The sequence below is a fragment of the Neopelma chrysocephalum genome, unplaced genomic scaffold (genome assembly GCF_003984885.1).
Source record: "Neopelma chrysocephalum unplaced genomic scaffold, ASM398488v2 Primary Assembly neopelma1_96936, whole genome shotgun sequence".
NCBI lineage: Eukaryota > Metazoa > Chordata > Aves > Passeriformes > Pipridae > Neopelma > Neopelma chrysocephalum.
In genome coordinates, this window is record NW_020925579.1 from 341,528 (window position 1) to 360,760 (window position 19,233).

General features: G+C 38.6%; 1 long non-coding RNA gene across 1 annotated transcript; it reads right to left on the bottom strand.

Moving 5' to 3' along the window:
- Nucleotides 1-17,046: 17,046 nt before the first annotated feature.
- LOC113960924 lies at nt 17,047-18,925 on the bottom strand. The gene is made up of 3 exons (XR_003532152.1): nt 18,875-18,925; nt 18,234-18,311; nt 17,047-17,116 (listed from the first exon to the last, which is right to left on the bottom strand). It is a non-coding gene; the product is annotated as an uncharacterized LOC113960924 (long non-coding RNA).
- Nucleotides 18,926-19,233: the final 308 nt, after the last annotated feature.

Genomic DNA, 19,233 nt, shown 5'->3' on the forward strand with positions numbered 1-19,233 from the left:
GCATATTTGAAAATGGATTATTGGGAGAAAATTCGTTAAAGTTGTTTGATGAGTCTGGTTCTGCTGCGTCAGTTGCAGCCAGTTGTACGCTGTAAGAAGTCTGATGTCTGTTCGTGGAGGTATTCTGAAGCTGTTGGTTTGCCTGCCTGTCGCAGCACGCTGTAGAAGGTGGCTGCGAAGAGTTAAAGCTGCAAAGTCGGTGTTTGTTGCGGGTGCCGAGCAGAGGCAGGGCTGGGGGCTCGGTGACGTCATCTCGTCCCGCTCGGTATCCGTAGGGAACGCGGAAATTCCGGCCGCTGCTCCGGCGTGGGTGGAGGCTGGAAGGTCTCTGCCTCTTTTGTTTGAGCATGCTGGTATGGCGGCTGGAGGCTGCTGCTGCCCTGCCGGGGGCTGCCGGGCTGACGAAATAAAGTTCTGTGTCTCTGGATAAATACTTAAAGCGCAGTTGTTAGTCGGGTGAGGAAAGCCCGGGTGCGGGAACGGCGGGACGGGCTCTCCCGGTGCCAGAGGGGGAGGAGGGGGGGTGAGGGCAGGGATCTCGCTGGAGCTGGCCGCGGGCGGCTTCTCCTTCCCTCGCTCCACCGGCGGCCGCAGCAGAGGAGCCCGGGCCGGGGGTGCCGGTCTGGATCCGATCTGCGCAGGAGACTGAGGCTGGCCAGTTCCAAAGCCTCCTGCTGTATCGGGGACCGGCTCCGCGGCTCCACCATGTGCTGACCGCGATGGGGGGGACGGAGGGGGGACGCCTGCCCAGGGGTGCCGGTTGAGATTTCTGCGTCCTTCTTCCCCTGTTTCCCTCGGCAACTGTAGTCGCCCCGCTTCTCCCGCACCCATGAGGTAAGCTGCGTTGTTTCCTTGCAGGGGCTCAGAATCTTTTCGTTGCATTTCAAGAATTGTTACGATATGGGTCCAAGCTATGTTGGCATGTACTGCTGCTTCATCGTTGGAATTTGCAGCCATCCAAATCTGTCTGCCTAACAAGTCCCAATCTTTGGTTGTTAAGCAAAACGGGAGCTTAAAATCATTCTTTGCCATAACTTTCGAAAGGCATTTTAAGGCTTTTCTGTGAGTAGATTTGCTGTTATAAGTCAATAAATTTTTCAAATACTTATAGTTCTCTCTTTCAGTCTTAGTAAGGCATATACCCATCTTTTTATTTTTTTTTTTGTTATTTTTTTTTTTTTTTATATAAGGGAATATTCCGGGTCTGCTCCTTACCTGATGGCCTCAGGAAGGTTGAGGTATTCAAAACAGGCTGCTCTCTTGCGGTGATGCCGCCTGCTAATACCGTTACGCTTAGACGCCGGTCCACTGTTGGAACACAGGATCGCCCCTTCCTGTGCCTTGAAGCTGCTTAAATCTTCATAGAAGAGCTAAAACAGCCATTGCCTCACCGGGGGCACCATTTAACGGTAGATATTGGGAATGGGGGAGATCCTTCAGGCCTCGTTTTAGTCCATAACCTGGAAGGAGTATGCTCTCCCACCCTCCCCCCGCCACGTGGCCGTGTGACCCCAAGACGGAGCACTCACCAGACACCAGGGGAGAAAGGACGAAAGAGGAAGTTTAATTGTGGGAGGGGGCTTATATAGCCTTTGGGGACCAATCACAGGTGAGGGGTCACAATCAAGGTAAGGGGTTTACAGACAATAAGGGAGGGGTTAACAAGGGACCAATGGAAACACCTTGGGACATCTTCCCAGGACACTCTGGCCCGAGAGATAAGGGATTTACAGTAGAGGTATAGGGGAAAACGCAGTGGCTCTGTAAAGAGGCCTCTTAACATGAGTTTAAACAACATTAAAAACTTCTGCTTCATCAGTCCACCTTTGGCATGACTCTTTCCAAACATCCATTGCTACAGGACACCAAGACTGGAGGCAGCCTGGGCCGCAGTGATCATGCATTGGTGGAGTTTGCAGTCCTGAGGAAAATGGGTCAGGTGAAAAGTAAAGTTAGGTCCCTGAACTTTAGGAAAGCAAAATTCCAACTCTTCAGGGAAATAGTCAGTGGGATCCCCTGGGAGACTGCCCTCTGGGACAAGGGAGTGGAACAGAGCTGACAGATCTTTAGGGAAGTCTTCCATAGAGTGCAAGAGCTAGCGACCTCCAGGAGCAAGAAATTGGATAAGGAAGGTAAGAGAGCATGGCTGAGTAGGGAACTGCTAGTCAAACTAAAGGAAAAGAAGAGATGCACAGTGGACACAAGGAGAGGTGACCTGGTAAGGGTACAGACATGAAGTCCATTTGTGTAGGGACAGGGTGAGAAAGGCCAAGGTGAAGCTGGAACTGAACCTGGCAAGGGATGCAGAGAATAACAGGTGGCGCTTCTACAGGTATGTTAACCAGAAAGGGGTGGTCAAAGAAGGTGTACCCACCTAATAAACAATGCTGAAAAACTGGTAACTACGGATGAGGAGAAGGCTGAGGTACTCAACAACATTTTTGTCTCAGTGTCCAATGGCAAGCCCTCTTCCCACACCTCTTGATGGATAGCAGGATGGGAACTGGGGGAGCAAAGTCCCTCCCGCTGCAAGTAAAGATCAGGTTCATGACCACCTGAGGAACCTGAATATACGTAAGTCAACGGGGCCCGGTAAGGTGCATTACAGAATTCTCATTGAATTGAATGAAGTAGTTACCAAGACACTCTCCATGATATTTGAAAAGTGATGGCAGTCCAAGGAACTGGAAAAAAGGAAACATTGTACCCATCTTTAAAAAAGGTAGAAATAAGGACCCTGGGAACTACTGACCTGTCAGCCTCCCTTCTGTGCCTGGGAAGATCATGGAACAGATCCTCCTAGAAGCTATGCTGAGGCACATGGAGGACAGGGAAGTGAGTTTGGAGAGAGATGGATTCAGTGGGTGGACTGAAAGATGAATAAGAAAGTGGTTGGATGGTCACATCCAGAGGGTTGTTGGGGTGTTGATTAAGGCACGAACCTCACTCAGACACGAACAAGTGCCAGAGCAGAATTGAGATTTATTTCAAAACACTTAGGTTTAAATACAGCGCTTAAACATGTCACATGATCTTCCAACCAATGACAATCAAGTCACTGGAAAACTACAACTCCCATGATCCCTTGGTACAGGTTGTCATCAATGACTCAAGTCCTGATGGATGTCAGTGACAAACGGTGTCCCTCAGGGGTCCGTATTGGGACCAGCGTTATTTAATATCTTCATTAATGACATAGACAATAGGATTTGCACACTCAGCAAATTTGGAAATGAGACCAAGCTGAGTGGTGCCGTTGACACACCTGAAGGACAGGATGCCATCCAGAGGGACCTGGATAAGCTGAAGAAGTTGTCACGTGGGAATCTCACAAGGTTTAACAAGACCAAGTGCAAAGTTCTACACGCGGGTCAGGGCAACCCCCGGTATCAATACAGGCTGAGGGATGAACTGACTGAGTGTGGCACTGCCAAGAAGGACCTGAGAATACTGGTGGATGAGAGGCTGGACATGACCTGGCAATGTGCACTCACAGCCCAGAAAGCCAGTTGTATCCTGGGCTGCATGAAAAGCAGCATGGCCAGCACATTGAAGGAGAGGATTCTGCCCCTCTACTCTGCTCTGGTGAGACCCCACCTGGAGTGCTGCATGCTGGGATTCCCAGCACAGGAAGGACATTCATCTGTTTTAGTGAGTCCAGAGGAGGTCACCAAGATGATTAGAAGGGATGGAGCACCTCTCCTGTGAGGAAAGGCTAGGAGAATTGGGTTTGTTCAGAGAGAAGAGAGGCTTTGGGGTGACCTAATTGTGGCCTTCCAGTTCCTGAAGGGAGCCTACAAGAAAGATGGAGAGAGATTTTTTACAAGAGCATGTAATTTTTTACAAGAGCATTCTCTTCAAACTGGAAGAGAATAGGTTTAGATTAGATATTAGGAAAAAATCTTTACTGTGAGGGTGGTGAGACACTGGAACAAATTGCCCTGAGAAGTTGTGGTTGCCCCATCCCTGGAGGTGTTCAAGGAGAAGCTGGATGGAGCTCTGAACAATATCACCTAGTGGAAAGTGTCCCTGCCTATAGCAGGGAGATTGGAACTAGATGATTTTTAAGGTCTCTTCCAACCCACACCATCCTATGATTCTATGATTTAGCAGTAAAATAACTTCAGATTACTCGACTCCTTGACTATGCTTCAGAACATCTGATATTCAAACTGGTTATGCTAATTAGATGGAGGTAGGAGTGGTGATGGTAGAAGAATTTTGTAAATACTAGATCAGAAGAAGGCTGATTCAAAGTTTGAAACTTAGATTAGTCTTTACTACAGCAGGTAACCTGGAGCCCTGTGAAGAAGGAGGTAGATCTGGGAGGAATTTCTATTTGTCCTTCTCATTCGGACTAGGGTTCCCAATCTAACTACAACCTGAACCCTCTAATGATCTATGGTCCATTACAGGATGCATTCTAGACTGGCTGATATCTAGTCTATATCTATTTTATGTTATTATATCCATTTTGTACCCATTATTATGCTATTGCTTTTGCTTTTTTCTCATTGTGTTCATTGCCGTGATTTGTATGAGACCATGTAACTATAGTATTGTTGGCTAAAAGTGTGTGTGTGTGTGTGCATGCACGTGCGTGTATTTGTACATTTGAACTATGCAAACATATAAGCATTTTTAGATTTCCTATGACTTTTGCCTGGTTCTCTGGTTCACTCTTTCTGCATGATCTGTTGCAAAATGAAAGCACAAGTGAAACATTTCAGGGAAGAATTGTTGCTTAGATATCTTAAGTCCTGGAATACAGTAACACTTGAAATTCAGGTGAGCCTGAAAAGGTTACGGTTCTTAAAACAAAAGTCTGATTTTAAAGAGCATTTCAGTATCAGAACTTTTATGTTATCTTGGATAAAGGAGAGAAGAAATTTATTTATGTTGGAAAAAAATTGTATTTTTGGTATTTTATCTCTTTTAATAGAAGATAGTTTGCCCTTTTGTCCTTTCTTTTTTTTTTTTTTTTAAATAAGAGTCATCTAAGGCTCAATTTCATGAAATCATGCAAGCAGGGAAAATCCGTACTTACATGTGAAGGATGGGTTTATATGCTCTACAGAAACTCATCCTTTTATATAACACTCTATTTGCCTGGCCATTATATTTGTTCCTTGTTAGTGTATTTTAGTACTTGCATATTCCATGTAAATATTATGTAATTTCTTTCTCAGAGTAGGAGAATATGAGATTAAAAAAATTCTCCAGAAACTGAAAAGAGAGATTTTACTTTGTTCCTTTATATTAGGAAATATATTAATTTATGATATGCCACAGTGTAAGTATCAAGAGAAGACAAATTCAGGATTTGATTAATTTCCCAAAGGTCCTCTACTCTCAAGATATCATCAACTTACTACTGCTAACTTTCTTACTATGAAGACTTCTTGGTTTTCAGGGGTTTTTTAGAATGGTTATGTGATAGGGGTGTCTGAGGTGATTAAACTTTGTGGTCCTGCATGGTTGTCATTACTGGTTTTCCTGGGATTGCAAAACTCAAAAGCAAATGGATGAGCAAAACTGATGAAAACCTTGTCTTGTATTTGTTTATGGTGTGACATTCGGTGAATAAAATAAATTTTCTTCTGATTTGATGAATAATTCTAAGTGCAGTTTTCATAGATCAGAAATCTTAATTCATCTCAATTGCAGTTCTGTTCTTTTTCAGTTTCAGAAGTGTTCATGACTGTTTAAACAAGAAAAAAAATATGGGCATGAAGCAGATGCTACTTTCCCCTGCCAGACCAAGAATTGGCTATATACCTCTGTCGAGTCCCACAGATAATGAAGTGTTTCTGAATGAAGAGAGTGTGGATTGGATCTTGAGAAAACACTTTGAAATATTTAGATAAATACATGGACTTTGTAATTCTTATTATGGATTCAGATAGGCATATTCCTTGTCACTGAACACACCCTCAAAATACTACTGGAGTAACTTTTGGAAAATTGCTCCCCCTGTGGATACTGTATCCCTTCTTTGTAAAAAGAGTAGTGTTTCCAGAAAAAAAGAAAATAAGCTTGCCATTCTAGGCACGAATGCTGAAGAAGGGAGGGAGGTGTCCTGCACTAAGTACTGCAATGCTTTTCCCAAAATAAACAGGCTTCTAGTTAAAATTAAGTGCAGATCAGTTTAAATTATGCCTAAAGTGTGTCAACATTTTTAAAGAATGGTAAAGTTCAGCACTGCCCTTGTTAGTAGATATCAGGAGTTTGAGTACGGGTAGTCAAATTAACAGACATTTTTCATCATGCTCATGCTCCCTCTTTGGTGAAAGGAAGTTTGTGTTTCTAGTAAGACACTTGCCAGAGATTCAGGATACAACATTTGCTCTTACTGATGCCAGGAGTGACTTCAACCAGTTTTTTAAGGTCACATTTTGGCGAAAGATTTGAGCAAGGCGTGTTTCATGGAACACAGAGAATAATTCCCCTGCTACTTAACTTCTTATTTAAAAAAACTAAGGAAAAATATCTATGCTTTTGATCCCCCTCTTTCTATGTCATGCACTTGCATTGTCAGCTTTCCAAGACAAGTATTTTCCTTCTGTAGAAGTATACCTTCTTTGTAGTGCATCTCTGCCAGGTGAATTGGTTTAAGCTATCAACTCACATCACCAGCTCCCTAGCAGTTGTGAGTTTTCCCTTAAATTTCTTGGCACTGCTGTTTGGGTGAGTATACTGTAACCTTATTTCAGACAAATGACAGAAGGACCTACTACCGACCCTATTTTTTGCAGCTGATTTGGGTAATTTAGGCTCAGATGAGCTGGTCATTCAGGAGCAAGTGTCATCTGGCAGCACATAATACTGTGAAGCTGGGAGAGGTTGCACCTCCTCTTGGCACAGCCATAGTGTTTTATGGGTTCAGAGCTCTCTTGTAGACAAGATAAACACAGTGCAACTCTTTGTAAAGAGATTTGTAAATAGTACAGCTATAGGAAAGTCTGCCGTGCTTTCTTTTCTGATGGTTGGTCTGTCATTAGGTGAGTGAACCAGTCTTAGTTTTGTTTGTTGCATTTATGAAATCTTTTATTTTTTTCTTACATTTGGATGAGGTTTTTTTGTTTGTTTACAGTATGCATTATACTTGGATACATAAGATTTTGGCAGAGTCAAATGTCTGGTTTTGGACACTTAGCCAGGATATTTTGTAGCTCAAAAGTATACATATAATTTCCTGCTTAAAAATAATACAAAGTTATTTGTCAGGCAATCAAAAAAAAAAAAAAAGAAAAAAAGAAAAGTCAGAAATGCTAGAGTTTTATTTTCACCATTGAAGCTGCTAAACTCTCTTCCAACTCAGAACTATTACATTTTCAGGCTTACTAGCTTTATATTTACCATTTTTAAAATGTAATTCACACAGAAAAGTTATTTAAGAGCAGCATAAGATCACATGATTATGCCTGAAAAGCCAGGGAAGCCAAATGCAGGATGCAGGAGACCTCAAACTATAAACAATCCTTGCTTTAGCTACATCCAGATTTAGGATCTTCTCTTCGTGTGTATCTCTAGTTACATTCTTATTTGTATCATTAGCCTTTGAAATGGGAAATTAAACTAAATGGTAGATTTTTAGAAGGTGTGGGGAACAGATATGTTGCTCTTGGGGTCTGCCCAGAGCCGGAACCTTCACCTCATTCATTCCCCGAGACTCTTTGCAGGAATTGGTTTGAAGATTGCTGATGTGTTTTGATCTTATAATAGACAAGGTTCATAACGTTCTTGCTTATAAAGTGACTATGTAAGATCTGAGCTTAATCATCTGCTCTCAAGTTTTCCACCAGCCTTAACATTCCAGATGGTGATCTATACATAGGCCCAGTTGGCTATCACAACAGCCTTTTTGGTATTGCCAACTAAAAATCATTCTTTAGGCAAGAGGCATTGAAAAACATTAATTATCTCTGCATTTTTCTCCATGTTCTGTTTTAGTGTTGTCAAGGCATTGCTGTTGCATATTTTCAGTTTAGTTCTTAGTTTAGATCAGGCAGCTGCATCAGATCTTTCTCACTTGTTTCAATGTCTCTCTTTGCTGTTGGGGTTTGGTTTTGTTTAGATTTATTTTTTTTTTGTCAGTTGATCTTGCTTTTAGCTTATTCCAGTTCACAATTTCTGTCTTTCTTACAGCTAACACTGATATACAAACATATATGCACACTACCTCTCTTAACTTTGAGGAAATAATTTTTTATTTTGATTCCTTCAAACATATACTATATTTTGCATCATCTGTTGTTCTTTGTGAAGTTTCCAAATCTCTATGCAATGTAGCATATGCAAATTTCAGGTCCCTTAGCTATTTCTTTTCATCTCATTAATTCCCATCTGCTATAGTCAGCAGTTCCTCCTTATCACAATGGCTGATCATGGAGATGCAAATATGTACTCATGTGCACAAGTTTGAGTTGTATACACTGACCAGAAGATGAATCTGCTCCAGTTCAAAGAGTTATTAAACTAATGGATCATTTTTATCTATCTAAAGGATTGTATCTGTATATATTTTCCAAATTAGAAACGAACTTGACAGGTACTAATGGAAGTTATTTTCACCTCAAATATTGCTTCAGAACCCTGAAACAAAATAGTTATCATTTACTTTAATGTTCATAATTTACTTTGGTGTTTTACTATCTTTGTTATCTATAGAATTTTTTATTCCAAATTAAAAAAAAAAAAGGAACTTTACTTTTCTGAGAGGTTGTATATAGAGTGGGATAGAGTGAAAGACAGGGGAAGACAAATATAAGGATTCTATGAGCAGCTCTAACAGTAAGAGACATAGTTGTCCCCATACCTGTACTCAGTCTAGCATCTTCCTTTCCTCTCTGTCAGGGGGCTTTATAGTCTCCTTTATTGCTAGACAAGTTGTTTATGTGAATGTTCTGTAAATTATTTGGGTCCAAATGCATCAGGTTAGCTGAAACAGTGCAAAGAGTAGCTTAAAAGAAGCCATTTATATTCATTTGGAAATGAAATGTTAGAAAGCTCAGATGGAAAATTTGCAGGGATGTTAACTTTCAGAGTGAGGAGATGAGCTGAAGTGACTGAGAAGCTGAGCACAGTGACTTCCCCTTTAGGACGGGTGGGTCTTGGACCCTCCCTGTAACTTAATCATTTCTCCTCTAAGAAAAGACAATCCCATCCAATCAGAATTACTGTAACTTTTGTAATTTCAAAAATTTGCTAGAATTAAAAAAAAAAAATTAAAGGCTTGATTATATAAAAAAACAGTGCAGTGATTTTCTCAATGATTAAAGAAATTAATAAGCTAAACCCCAAAGTATCATGTGCTAAATGCTGAGTAATTGATAATGACTTATTTTTATTTATTCTCTGGTTTCTACATTGTTGTAGTTGGATTTAGGCATTTTGTAATTTTTTTATTTTTTTATTTATTTAGGACATTCTTGTCCCATCTAAAAATATTAGTACAAATTTGTATTTTTCTTAAATATGAGATGAGGTTTTATCCAGCACCTGGTGTTTAGTTATGCTGACATAAAAATCAAGTCAAAAGAAAATAAAATAAGACAAAAAACCTCTGATTGTCAAAGCAGTTAGTCTGTCCTTCTTTGGTAGAAAAGGTGGAAACGCAGAGCAATTGATTGCATGACATCTTGACATTTGAGTCTCCAGCTCTTTTGACATAGGTATAAATAATAGCATATCAGTGGTGGTTCCATCAGTGTGAAATTTCTCTTTCTCTTAACGGGGAGGACATATTGTTAATTGTATGAATCAGAATGCAGTGTTTGATTTTCCAGGGCTGTGTGCATGTGGACATGGGGATCCTGTATGCTTTCTGGCTGGAAAATTGAAAGATGATGAAAATGTTCAACTCTATGTTATTAAATTTAATATGATATTTCCTGTTGATCTGATGAAATTAGGACCAGAGCTCTGTGTAAGCAATAATCTATGATACGTCAGTTTACTCATGATGAAACAATCCTACTATGCAGCTATAAGTGCTTTCTAAAAGGGAAATAATATGACAAACATCAAAGGGTAACCTGACACTGGTAAACAATCATCAATTATTTAAAATAATTCTGTGTAAACCTGCAATACCTTATCAGTTTCAAACAGAAATGTGAGAAAATTAATTCTTTCAAATTGCATTCACATGAATATGAATTTTGAGCAGTAATATTTTCTATTTAAAATTAAACTTTGTGGAAGCTTCTTGCATTTAGTGCTAGGAAGTGGTTTTATATCAAGCTGACTTAACAGTAATACAGACGTTAGCCACTGGTAAATGTGCAGGTAAATATTTTGTTTTCTTGGATTTATTATAACTATTTAGCTTTGTGCAACCTTATTTATGCAAGTTATTCTTAAACAGGGACAGACACAGGGCAGAGGTTTTTAATTTGGAGAGGGTCCATCCCATGCAACTCCAGTTCCTTGAAAGTGTTTTATACATCACACATTAGTTTTGAATACAGGGGCACTGTGTGCGTGCCTGAGCAGGTACAGACCTGACATGAGGCTTGATCCTGTTGTTACTTTCCTGTGAGCAGTGCAATGATAAAAGGCTTTCTTTAAACTCCAAAAAATCATAGAATCATAGAACAGTTGGGTTAGAATGGCCTTTAAAAGATCATCTAGTCCAACCAGCCTGAAATCAGCAGGGACAACTTCAACTAGATCAGGTTGTTCTGAACCCCATCCAACCTTGAATGTTCACAGGGGCGGGGCTTCCTCTTTAGGCAACCTGAGCCTTTATTGTAAAAAAAGTTCTTCCTATATCTAATCTGAATCAACCCTCCTCCAGCTGAAAACCATTACCCCTTATCTGATTGCAACAGTACCTGCCAAAAAGTTTGTCTCCATTTTTGTTATAGGCAAAATTTAAAATGAGGGCTCTTTGTAAAACTAAGGGTTTCCAGGACTCTAGACTTCGAGTTTGTAACAGATATCCTGGTTTCAATCATGTTCCTTATATCTATCTTTCTTAGTGTAGCCATATATCTAATGAAATATACAGTAGCCAAGTACAGTAAAGAAGCCTGACGGTTTCATTCTACAGGCCTCCTCTTGCACATAAGATTGCAGCACAAAATGTTACACACTTGAAATTTTAAGTCCTCAATACTGTGCAATTCCAGAAACTAGCCTCCTTGATCAGGTATATGAAATATATAAAATAAAAGAATAGATAAACAGAGTAGGGTTGCATGAGAATAAAATAATATATTAGCATATCTCTCCTTTTTCCCAGCAGAAAATATGCCTTAATGTAAATATCCTGCTGCTAAATTTCTGAAATATCTCTGGTTTTAATTCCAACACTCTATGAAAAAGAAAATAAATGACAAAATTATATATAATTTCTATATATATATACACTTTACGTATATATACATTATATATTTTTTATTCATAGTTTTGGTGTTTCTATTCAGCTGATAGTTTGACGTAAATAGTTCATGGGATAGCATTAGTGCTATTTGCTAATAAATCAAACTGTGACAAACAAGTGCTGTCTTCTAGTGCTGTTGGTGTTTGCTCTCTGCAACTTGTAGGAAGTGGAAAAAAGGTTGAGGATTTTAGATAGTGTATCAAACCCAACATGCAGTCCCACAAAATGGTCTGAGACAGACTATGGAGATATTCAACTCTTCCTTAACACTTGTCATCCATGGAGCTAAAAAGCTTTGCATCAGCAAAGCACATAGCAATCCTATGTGCCAAGGGTTATTCCCTGGCAGAGTCATGCCTCCAGGGGCAATTGGCGTCTGGCTCTCAAAGGAAAGGGGGGCCTGTTGCAGTTATAAGGAAAGATGCGACAACCTACAGGGTTCGACAGGACTGTGGGTCTGGCTTTATTATAGATGGCTCTCCCTTATATAGGGGAGAGAAGGAAGGTTCTGGAACTGTGGGCGGTGGCACGACAAATAAGGAAAGGGAAGGAGGGCACAGGACCTAAAAGGAAGAGCATAGGAAGAGTCTTATCCTAAAAAGGGAAAGAGGGGAGAGTTACAACCAAATATGGAGATCCTGCACTGCGGCAGAATCCAGCCAATAGGATAAAAGAAATAAAACATGAGGGAGAAAAAACCTGCAAAAACTGATTAAAAACTTGGGGGTGAAATATAATTGAACATGAATTAACAGTAGATTAAAAACTCTTTAACAACAGCAGTCTCTGTTTCTACAGATGTGTATGCAGTCCAGTCACACCACACTTTCTTTCTTATAGTTCTCTGCTAAGGTGTCCTGCGTCTTCTATTTCCACAATCTGAACTTCTCTTCTTCATCATAGGTACTTCCAACAGGGGCCTGTGCCTGGTTAACATGCTGTGCAAACTGCATCATAGCTGTGGAACTTGCACACACAGGGGTAGGAATGGTAGCCTGGAGAAGAAAGGAGCTGCAAGGGTAAGCCATGGCCAGGGAAAAGAAGTGGTTTCCAAGAGGTACAGTAAGCCCTTCCCCAGCAGTGGGTGATGATGAGCTCAGCTCAGCTCTAGCCTGGTCAGATGAACAGCCAGAGAGTGATAATCTAAAAAGATATTTATGCTAATGTTGCCTTCACAGTTAACAAGCTAAATCTGCCAACAACGAAGACTTTTAAATATTTACTACTTTACTTCTAAAGCAATAATTTCTGACAAGCTAGGAAGCAGCATTAAAGCGTTATGGAAAACGGTTTATAATCCTCTTATATCTATCACTTTTATTTCTGTGGTCAAGGATGATGTCATTTTTCAATGGTTCCCAGCAGCCACGTGCTCTGCAATTATGAATAGTACTAGCAGAAACCTTAATTTGTAAAAAATCCAGATTTTTTTTGCAATTGATTTCTCCATATGATCTTCCAGAATACTATTGTGTCCCTCTTAAAATAAACACTAGATATTAATCCTTTTAGCTTTGTTAATCATTGAAGAGATGTATAGTGCTACTGCTACTATCCTCATTTATTTTTTTTTTCAAACAGCATGACAGAATGCTTTAAAGGATGCGTGGGCCCAATAATCTATCTATGTCAGGGATTTTTTTCATTCATTTCCACTGTTAAAAAGGAATGACTGCAATGAGAAAAGTATCTCAGCGTAAAACACTAGTAAGATATTCTTGTTCTTTGCAGAAAATATAGCAGGTTGTGTGTCAGTGAAGCAGAAAAACATAACTTCACTTGCAAAAAATCTCTGTTCGGCATACACCTTAGCATCCACCTAAAACATTTTGCAGTCAGTACTTAAATTTAAACATGTACCTTAGTGTTCATAGAATCTAGTTCATCATACACACCCATGAGTATGTTTATTTAGTGAATAATATTTTTTAATGCATGTTTTCCATTTCTGTAGCTCACTAAACATCCTTAATTTTGGTTCTGTCCATTACATTTGTCCTTTCCCCAAGTACTCTGTTTCAGGAAGGTCAAAGCCTTTTCCCATAGCTTGACTTTTCAATTGCAAAAAATTTTTCTGTCTCAGTAGATTTTTTGAGAATTTGCAATGTTAGCTGCCATATTTTTAATCTTTTCATTTTAACTTATATCCAGTAAAAGCTGACTTTATGAGTAAATATAAAGTATAGAGTAAAGATGATCCTGAAACAAAAGATAAATTGTAATTATAAACATCATAACTGCTTGCACTACTTTGTACACAGTAGGTAATCTGCTGCAAGGTAAAGAGTAATTTGTTTCATAAAAAATAATCCTAATTTTTAGCAGGAATAAATTACACCCGTGTATACCCTTTTATATCAGGCTGTCAACACTCTATCAGCCATGGGAATATATATTTCATTAATATGATATTATTTGCACAGAAATTCTCATTACAGTCAAATCCTTAGAGCTGTCCTCAAAGTGGTGGTCAACAGACTGCATAGGGTTATATGACCCAAGTGCCCTTTCTAGTCTTTCGCACCGAGGGTGGGTAAGTGGTGAGGCTGGGGGCACCACTGCTATATGGGTAGTAGACTCAGGACAGACTTGTAGTATATGACTGTAAATAGAATGAGACGTATGTTCCCTGGTGCTCACTGTGGTCTCTCCAGGTCTATCCAACCGGGGTGTCCAGCTGTGGAGGGGGAGAGAGGGCAGTCATGACATCGTTGCATAAAGGCACTAGTCTCCATTAGGGCTGCAGGGAAGTGGGCAAGAGAGAGGCTGATTGGCTCCATGGAAGCTGGCCTCAGAGATACATCGTCAATGACACAGCTAACGCAGCCAGTTGAGGACACAACTGTGTGGCTGAAGCTGTTCACTCTGCAGTTCTCTTTTGGCTGCTTATCCCACTGCTGTTCATATCGGCCCAAAGGCTCTCAAACAGATAGAACATTGCCCATTTCCCATATGACTTCAAAAGGTTTTATTTCCTCTTTCTCTACCAAAAACCTTGGGGTGCAAAAACCTTGGGTTTTTTTTTAGTAAACTGGGTTATTACTATATACCAGATCTAAATATTAATCTTGGTTCCAATCCAGCTTTGAATAAACTACTTTTATATACCCCCTAGCCTTCCATTAACATTCCTATATGTTTTTGAGGAAGTTATTTTACTTGTAAGCTTTCAGATAATCTCTGCCAAGCTGTAAGAAGATGCAAAAATCAAGAAAAATATTGGGTTGTGTAATTCTGTTGCAAATGCTAGTACTGCACAGGGAAAACATTGTATTCATCTATTTTTTTAAATATACAGAGGTATAACTCCTTCTCACAAAATAAAATAAAAGCTGTATTTCCAGAAAAATGAAAATAGAGTCCAGCTTTCCTGATTGAAATACTACAAAAATATTTTCCTTCTTATTAATTGACATTGCAAAAAGTTATGTTTCTTTTTAGAAGATAAATAATCAATAATAGAAAGTGTAAAAGCAATCTTGAAACATCAAGTGAAGTATGTCTACATATAAAAATTATTTTTATATTGCATGCTTCCATAAAATAGAGGAAAACATTAACAATACTAAAAATTATACATTATCAGATGTTTCATTAGAATATGTTAGAATCATAGAATTGTAGAACGGTTTGGATTGGCAGGAACCTTAAAGATCATCTAGTTCTAAGCACCCTTCTACGGGCAGGGACACTTTCCACCAAACCACGTTGTTCAGAGCTCCATTAATGTCCAGTTACATCCAATATACATTGGCAAAATCCCCTGTTGTCAATTTCTTTCTAGAGCACAGGTTGTTAAACTTGTATTGCAGCACAGCATTTTAATGGCAGTGTAGTTAGGATGTTTGTCATTCTTGCCATTTTATTTATCACTTCTTTCAAATGCCTTGAAAAATAGGAGGTATGAGTCATCCAGAGCAACACTTAACCTATGCTTTAGGTCTAAGACCATCATAAAATTAGAATATGGAATTTTGTATACTTGCAAATAAATTCAGTGCTTTGATAAATACGTACCATTGCATGATATAAATTGAGACCCCACTCTAAAATCTGTAAAAATCCCACTGTACTGATGTGCAGTGTAACTAAACTGAACTCCTTGTTCATTATAATTAATAACAAGGAATTCCTGCTTTTCTACAACGTATTGGAAGACCTTGTACTGAAACGTGACTTGGCTTGAACTGCAGTCATCTTTCCCTCTGTATTCTGCAACACTATAACTTTGCACCCTTAGAAGTTGAATTTTCTGAAAAAAAGTGTCTGGAAGAAAACGAGCAGTGTTGGTTCCCTGCATCATGGGAGAGGTTCTTCACAGTATGGGATCTGATGGATTTTTTAATTTGATGAATTCTTTGATTTGGTGATAAGTGTTGTATCAGAATACTACCATTTCTGTCTGACACTGTAGAGACTTAAGAAAGGACTAACAAGTGTATAACCTTGTTTTGGTGATTAATCTGTACAGATAGTATTTCCTAAAAGAGGAAGAAAAGTCTGATCAAACTTCAACTATTGGATTGCAAATCACTTATCTTACCAACACTTAGTCCTCAGTGAAGTCACTAAATGAGGTACAGTACCTGGGGAAAGAGATATGGAATTGTATCATTTAAATTACAGTATTGAGGATCCAACTTATATTTAAACAAATTGAAATATCGAACTTTCTAAAAATTTACAAGTAGGAGGTGAGTTGCAGGAAATGAACTGTTTCAGATGTTTGTAAAGTTAGTCTTACAGATTGATATCAACAAAGTATTGTAAGAATATGATGCAAAAGCAAAATGAAAGCTAAGATATACCAATTTTCAGAAATTAAATAAAAACAGAGCAGAGAGTTATGGAGAAGAAATGTATGGCAATATTTATAATTCCTTTTTGCTATTTTTAGCACAAATAGAAATGTTTTCCCTTACCTTTAAGCATCAAGAATGACCAAATATAGAGAAATAATCTAGTCATGATTTCTATATTTCAGAAGAATGACTTGCTAAATTTCTAGTTCTTCATTATAAAGTGACATTAGTTAAGATTTGTTATTGCTAAATGTGCAAAATGTTTTAACTAATTCAGCTGAATGGAAATAACTTTTTCTGTTCTTTTGCAAAAAAAATCTCCCTGTGGAGAATTGTATTTAAGTTCTTGTGCTGTAACTAGATTTCACAGTAAGTCTGTCCTAACCAACTTTTAAATTTTAACTATATATATTTTTAAATTAAATAAAGAATTGCCTAGGACCATTAATTAAGCAAAAAGACTTTATGCTGCACTGAGGGCATCAGGTGTCTTGTAGAGAGGAGTGGTCAGCTTCGACTTTTACAACAAACGAATTTGTTCATTCCAGTATACCCCAGTTTCAAATTCCTAGCAGAACCATAAATAAGGGGAATGAAGAGAAAATTTCTGAATTCAAAAAATTTTGGATTCAACTTTAATTACTGAATTCAGAATACTCATTCTTGACCTTCTACACAAAAATGGTATAATAATTGTCACCAAAAACTCTTTTTTTTTTTTTTTAATCCATAAGTTTCTGAACTCATTTTTTCTCTTCTGTAGAAAAAACATTCCAGGAAGATTTGAAAAAACTTGGTTTTTCTTAACTGTATTACTTATTCTCTAAACCAAGAACTTGAAAATCACACAAGGGCATGAAACATGACTGTGCTGTAGGGCATGAAACATGACAGTGCTGTAGTCCAAAACATAAGATTCAAGATTCTGTAACAACAAAGGAGAAATAGCTTTTAAAAATTTTATCAATTTTTTAGGTCAAGGTGACATCAAACCTGTTGCATAAGTTCACACTAGGCTCTTTGCACCATTGTTTACTCTTTTGCTCAAAATAAGTTTCTGGCTGGACTTATGCTCCTCAGTAATTGTAATAGAAAAGGAAGAGAGTATTGCTTTTAAAGAATATTTCTTTATTTCCCCACTGACAATTAGGCTTATAAAAATCTCTTAAAAGTTTGCTCAAAATATCAGTCTGACAAACTGATAGGAACAATTTACATTGTTAATGATAAAATTATGTATGAGAGCTTTGAAACTTTATGTTTTTTATTTTTGTTTCGTTACAGGCAAAAACTGAGTTAAAAACCTGTGACAGAATTTCAGCAAGATTCTATAACAGTCTTTCCAAATTAGGAAAATATTACTCTATTATTGTGGATCGTCCAAGATGCAACTGATCAGTTGTATTTCAGACATCTTTTGTATCCTTGAGTCTTTGGTTTTAATGGTAAAATAAAAGTAAAAACATCTAAATGAGAAAATCATCCAATGGAGCAAGTGATGTAAGAACTCTAACACTGAAGATTCAAACCAAGTTTGAAAATGTGGTTGCAATATGTTGACATATGTGCCCCTGAAAATAAGGCAAATTAAACACTTCACTGACCTTCAGAGTAGATTGTGGTTCTACACTCTCTGGACAGTCAAACACATGAGCAAAACAATCAGGGCTAAAAATCTATTTCTATGTAGGCAGCAAAACAATAACACAATTAATCAGTGTAAAGCACATTCACCATTGCATTTACTTTATTAATTTATTTTAATTTATTGTCTCACCATGAGCAGAACTTTTGTGTCTAGCTTGCTGAAGTTACTGCTTACATAGCTTTTGTGACCTATTTTAGCTTGGCTTAGATGCTGAGTTTTCTTAATAATGAAAAGACCCTTTTTGTCTTCACCAAGCATGAGTGAGAAGCTGACCTGTCTCCTGTTTCTTGTGTAGCCCATAGGATAGTTGGGTGACTGTAAGTTGCATGAATAGAAAAAGCTGAGATATGCTGATGGATGTGTATCAGCCCTGGTTCCTATATTTAAAACTTACTTCACCTGTACCACTTCTGGGACAAACCCAGCAAAGTTGCTATGCCACAGGCAGCTCACATACAGAGCAAGGCAATGTCTGTCAGGGAACAAATAAGCAGTGGAGTGAGAGAAGAGATTATGGTTGCAAAACTATGGTGCCAGAGAGGTACTCTTATCTTTCAGGTCCATCTGGACCACTAGCTAAAATTCATGCCACTGCAGGCAAATTTCTACCCAGGAATTTTGTGGTAGGATCACCAGGGTTGTCGAATGAGAGAGACTGAGCTTCATGGGGCCAGTGAACCGGTAGGCAGGAAGGAAAGCAACCTTCTTTGTATTCCCCAATACCATTCAGTCTGATTTACTTTATCTACTGGAGATGTCCTTTCCCAAATCTACCACCACAAGGTTGGTGGGGGTTTCGTTTACTTATTTTGTTAAAATAAGTGACCTGGCCTGGGAGTACTGCTAGAACTGAGAGATAACACCAATTTTCAAAACCCATTTTACATGCTATTCCAAATAGCTGACTGAAAAGGAAAGATGTGTGAATGACATATTCTCTGTGACAGCAGTGGTGAATCAAAACCATAACTGGGGCTGACATGAAAGCACTAATGGACTTTGATTCAGACTGCACATGTCAGAAGTCTCCATGACCCAAAAACTGGTGCAAACATTGTCTTTGATTTCTTCAGTGTTGAATGTCAGATCTGCCAGTGCTGCATTTTTACTGCTCTCTCATTCATGGCAAACTTATATTTCTATGATGTCAGAATGAAATCATAGGTCAGCTTAGCTGCTCTTTTGTATGAAACATCTGGGATGCTTGCAATGAACTGTAAACCCAATAATTTTAATGTTTGTTCTGTATGCTGTGAGGCAGTTTGTTATTACCTTTAAGACTTTTTTTTGTACTGTTCTTTATGCTTAACCCCTCCCACCCTGGTATGGTAAAAAAAGCCAATACAAGTCTTTCCTCTTCTGATAATGCACCTTTGTGTGAGCTTTTTTGTTTC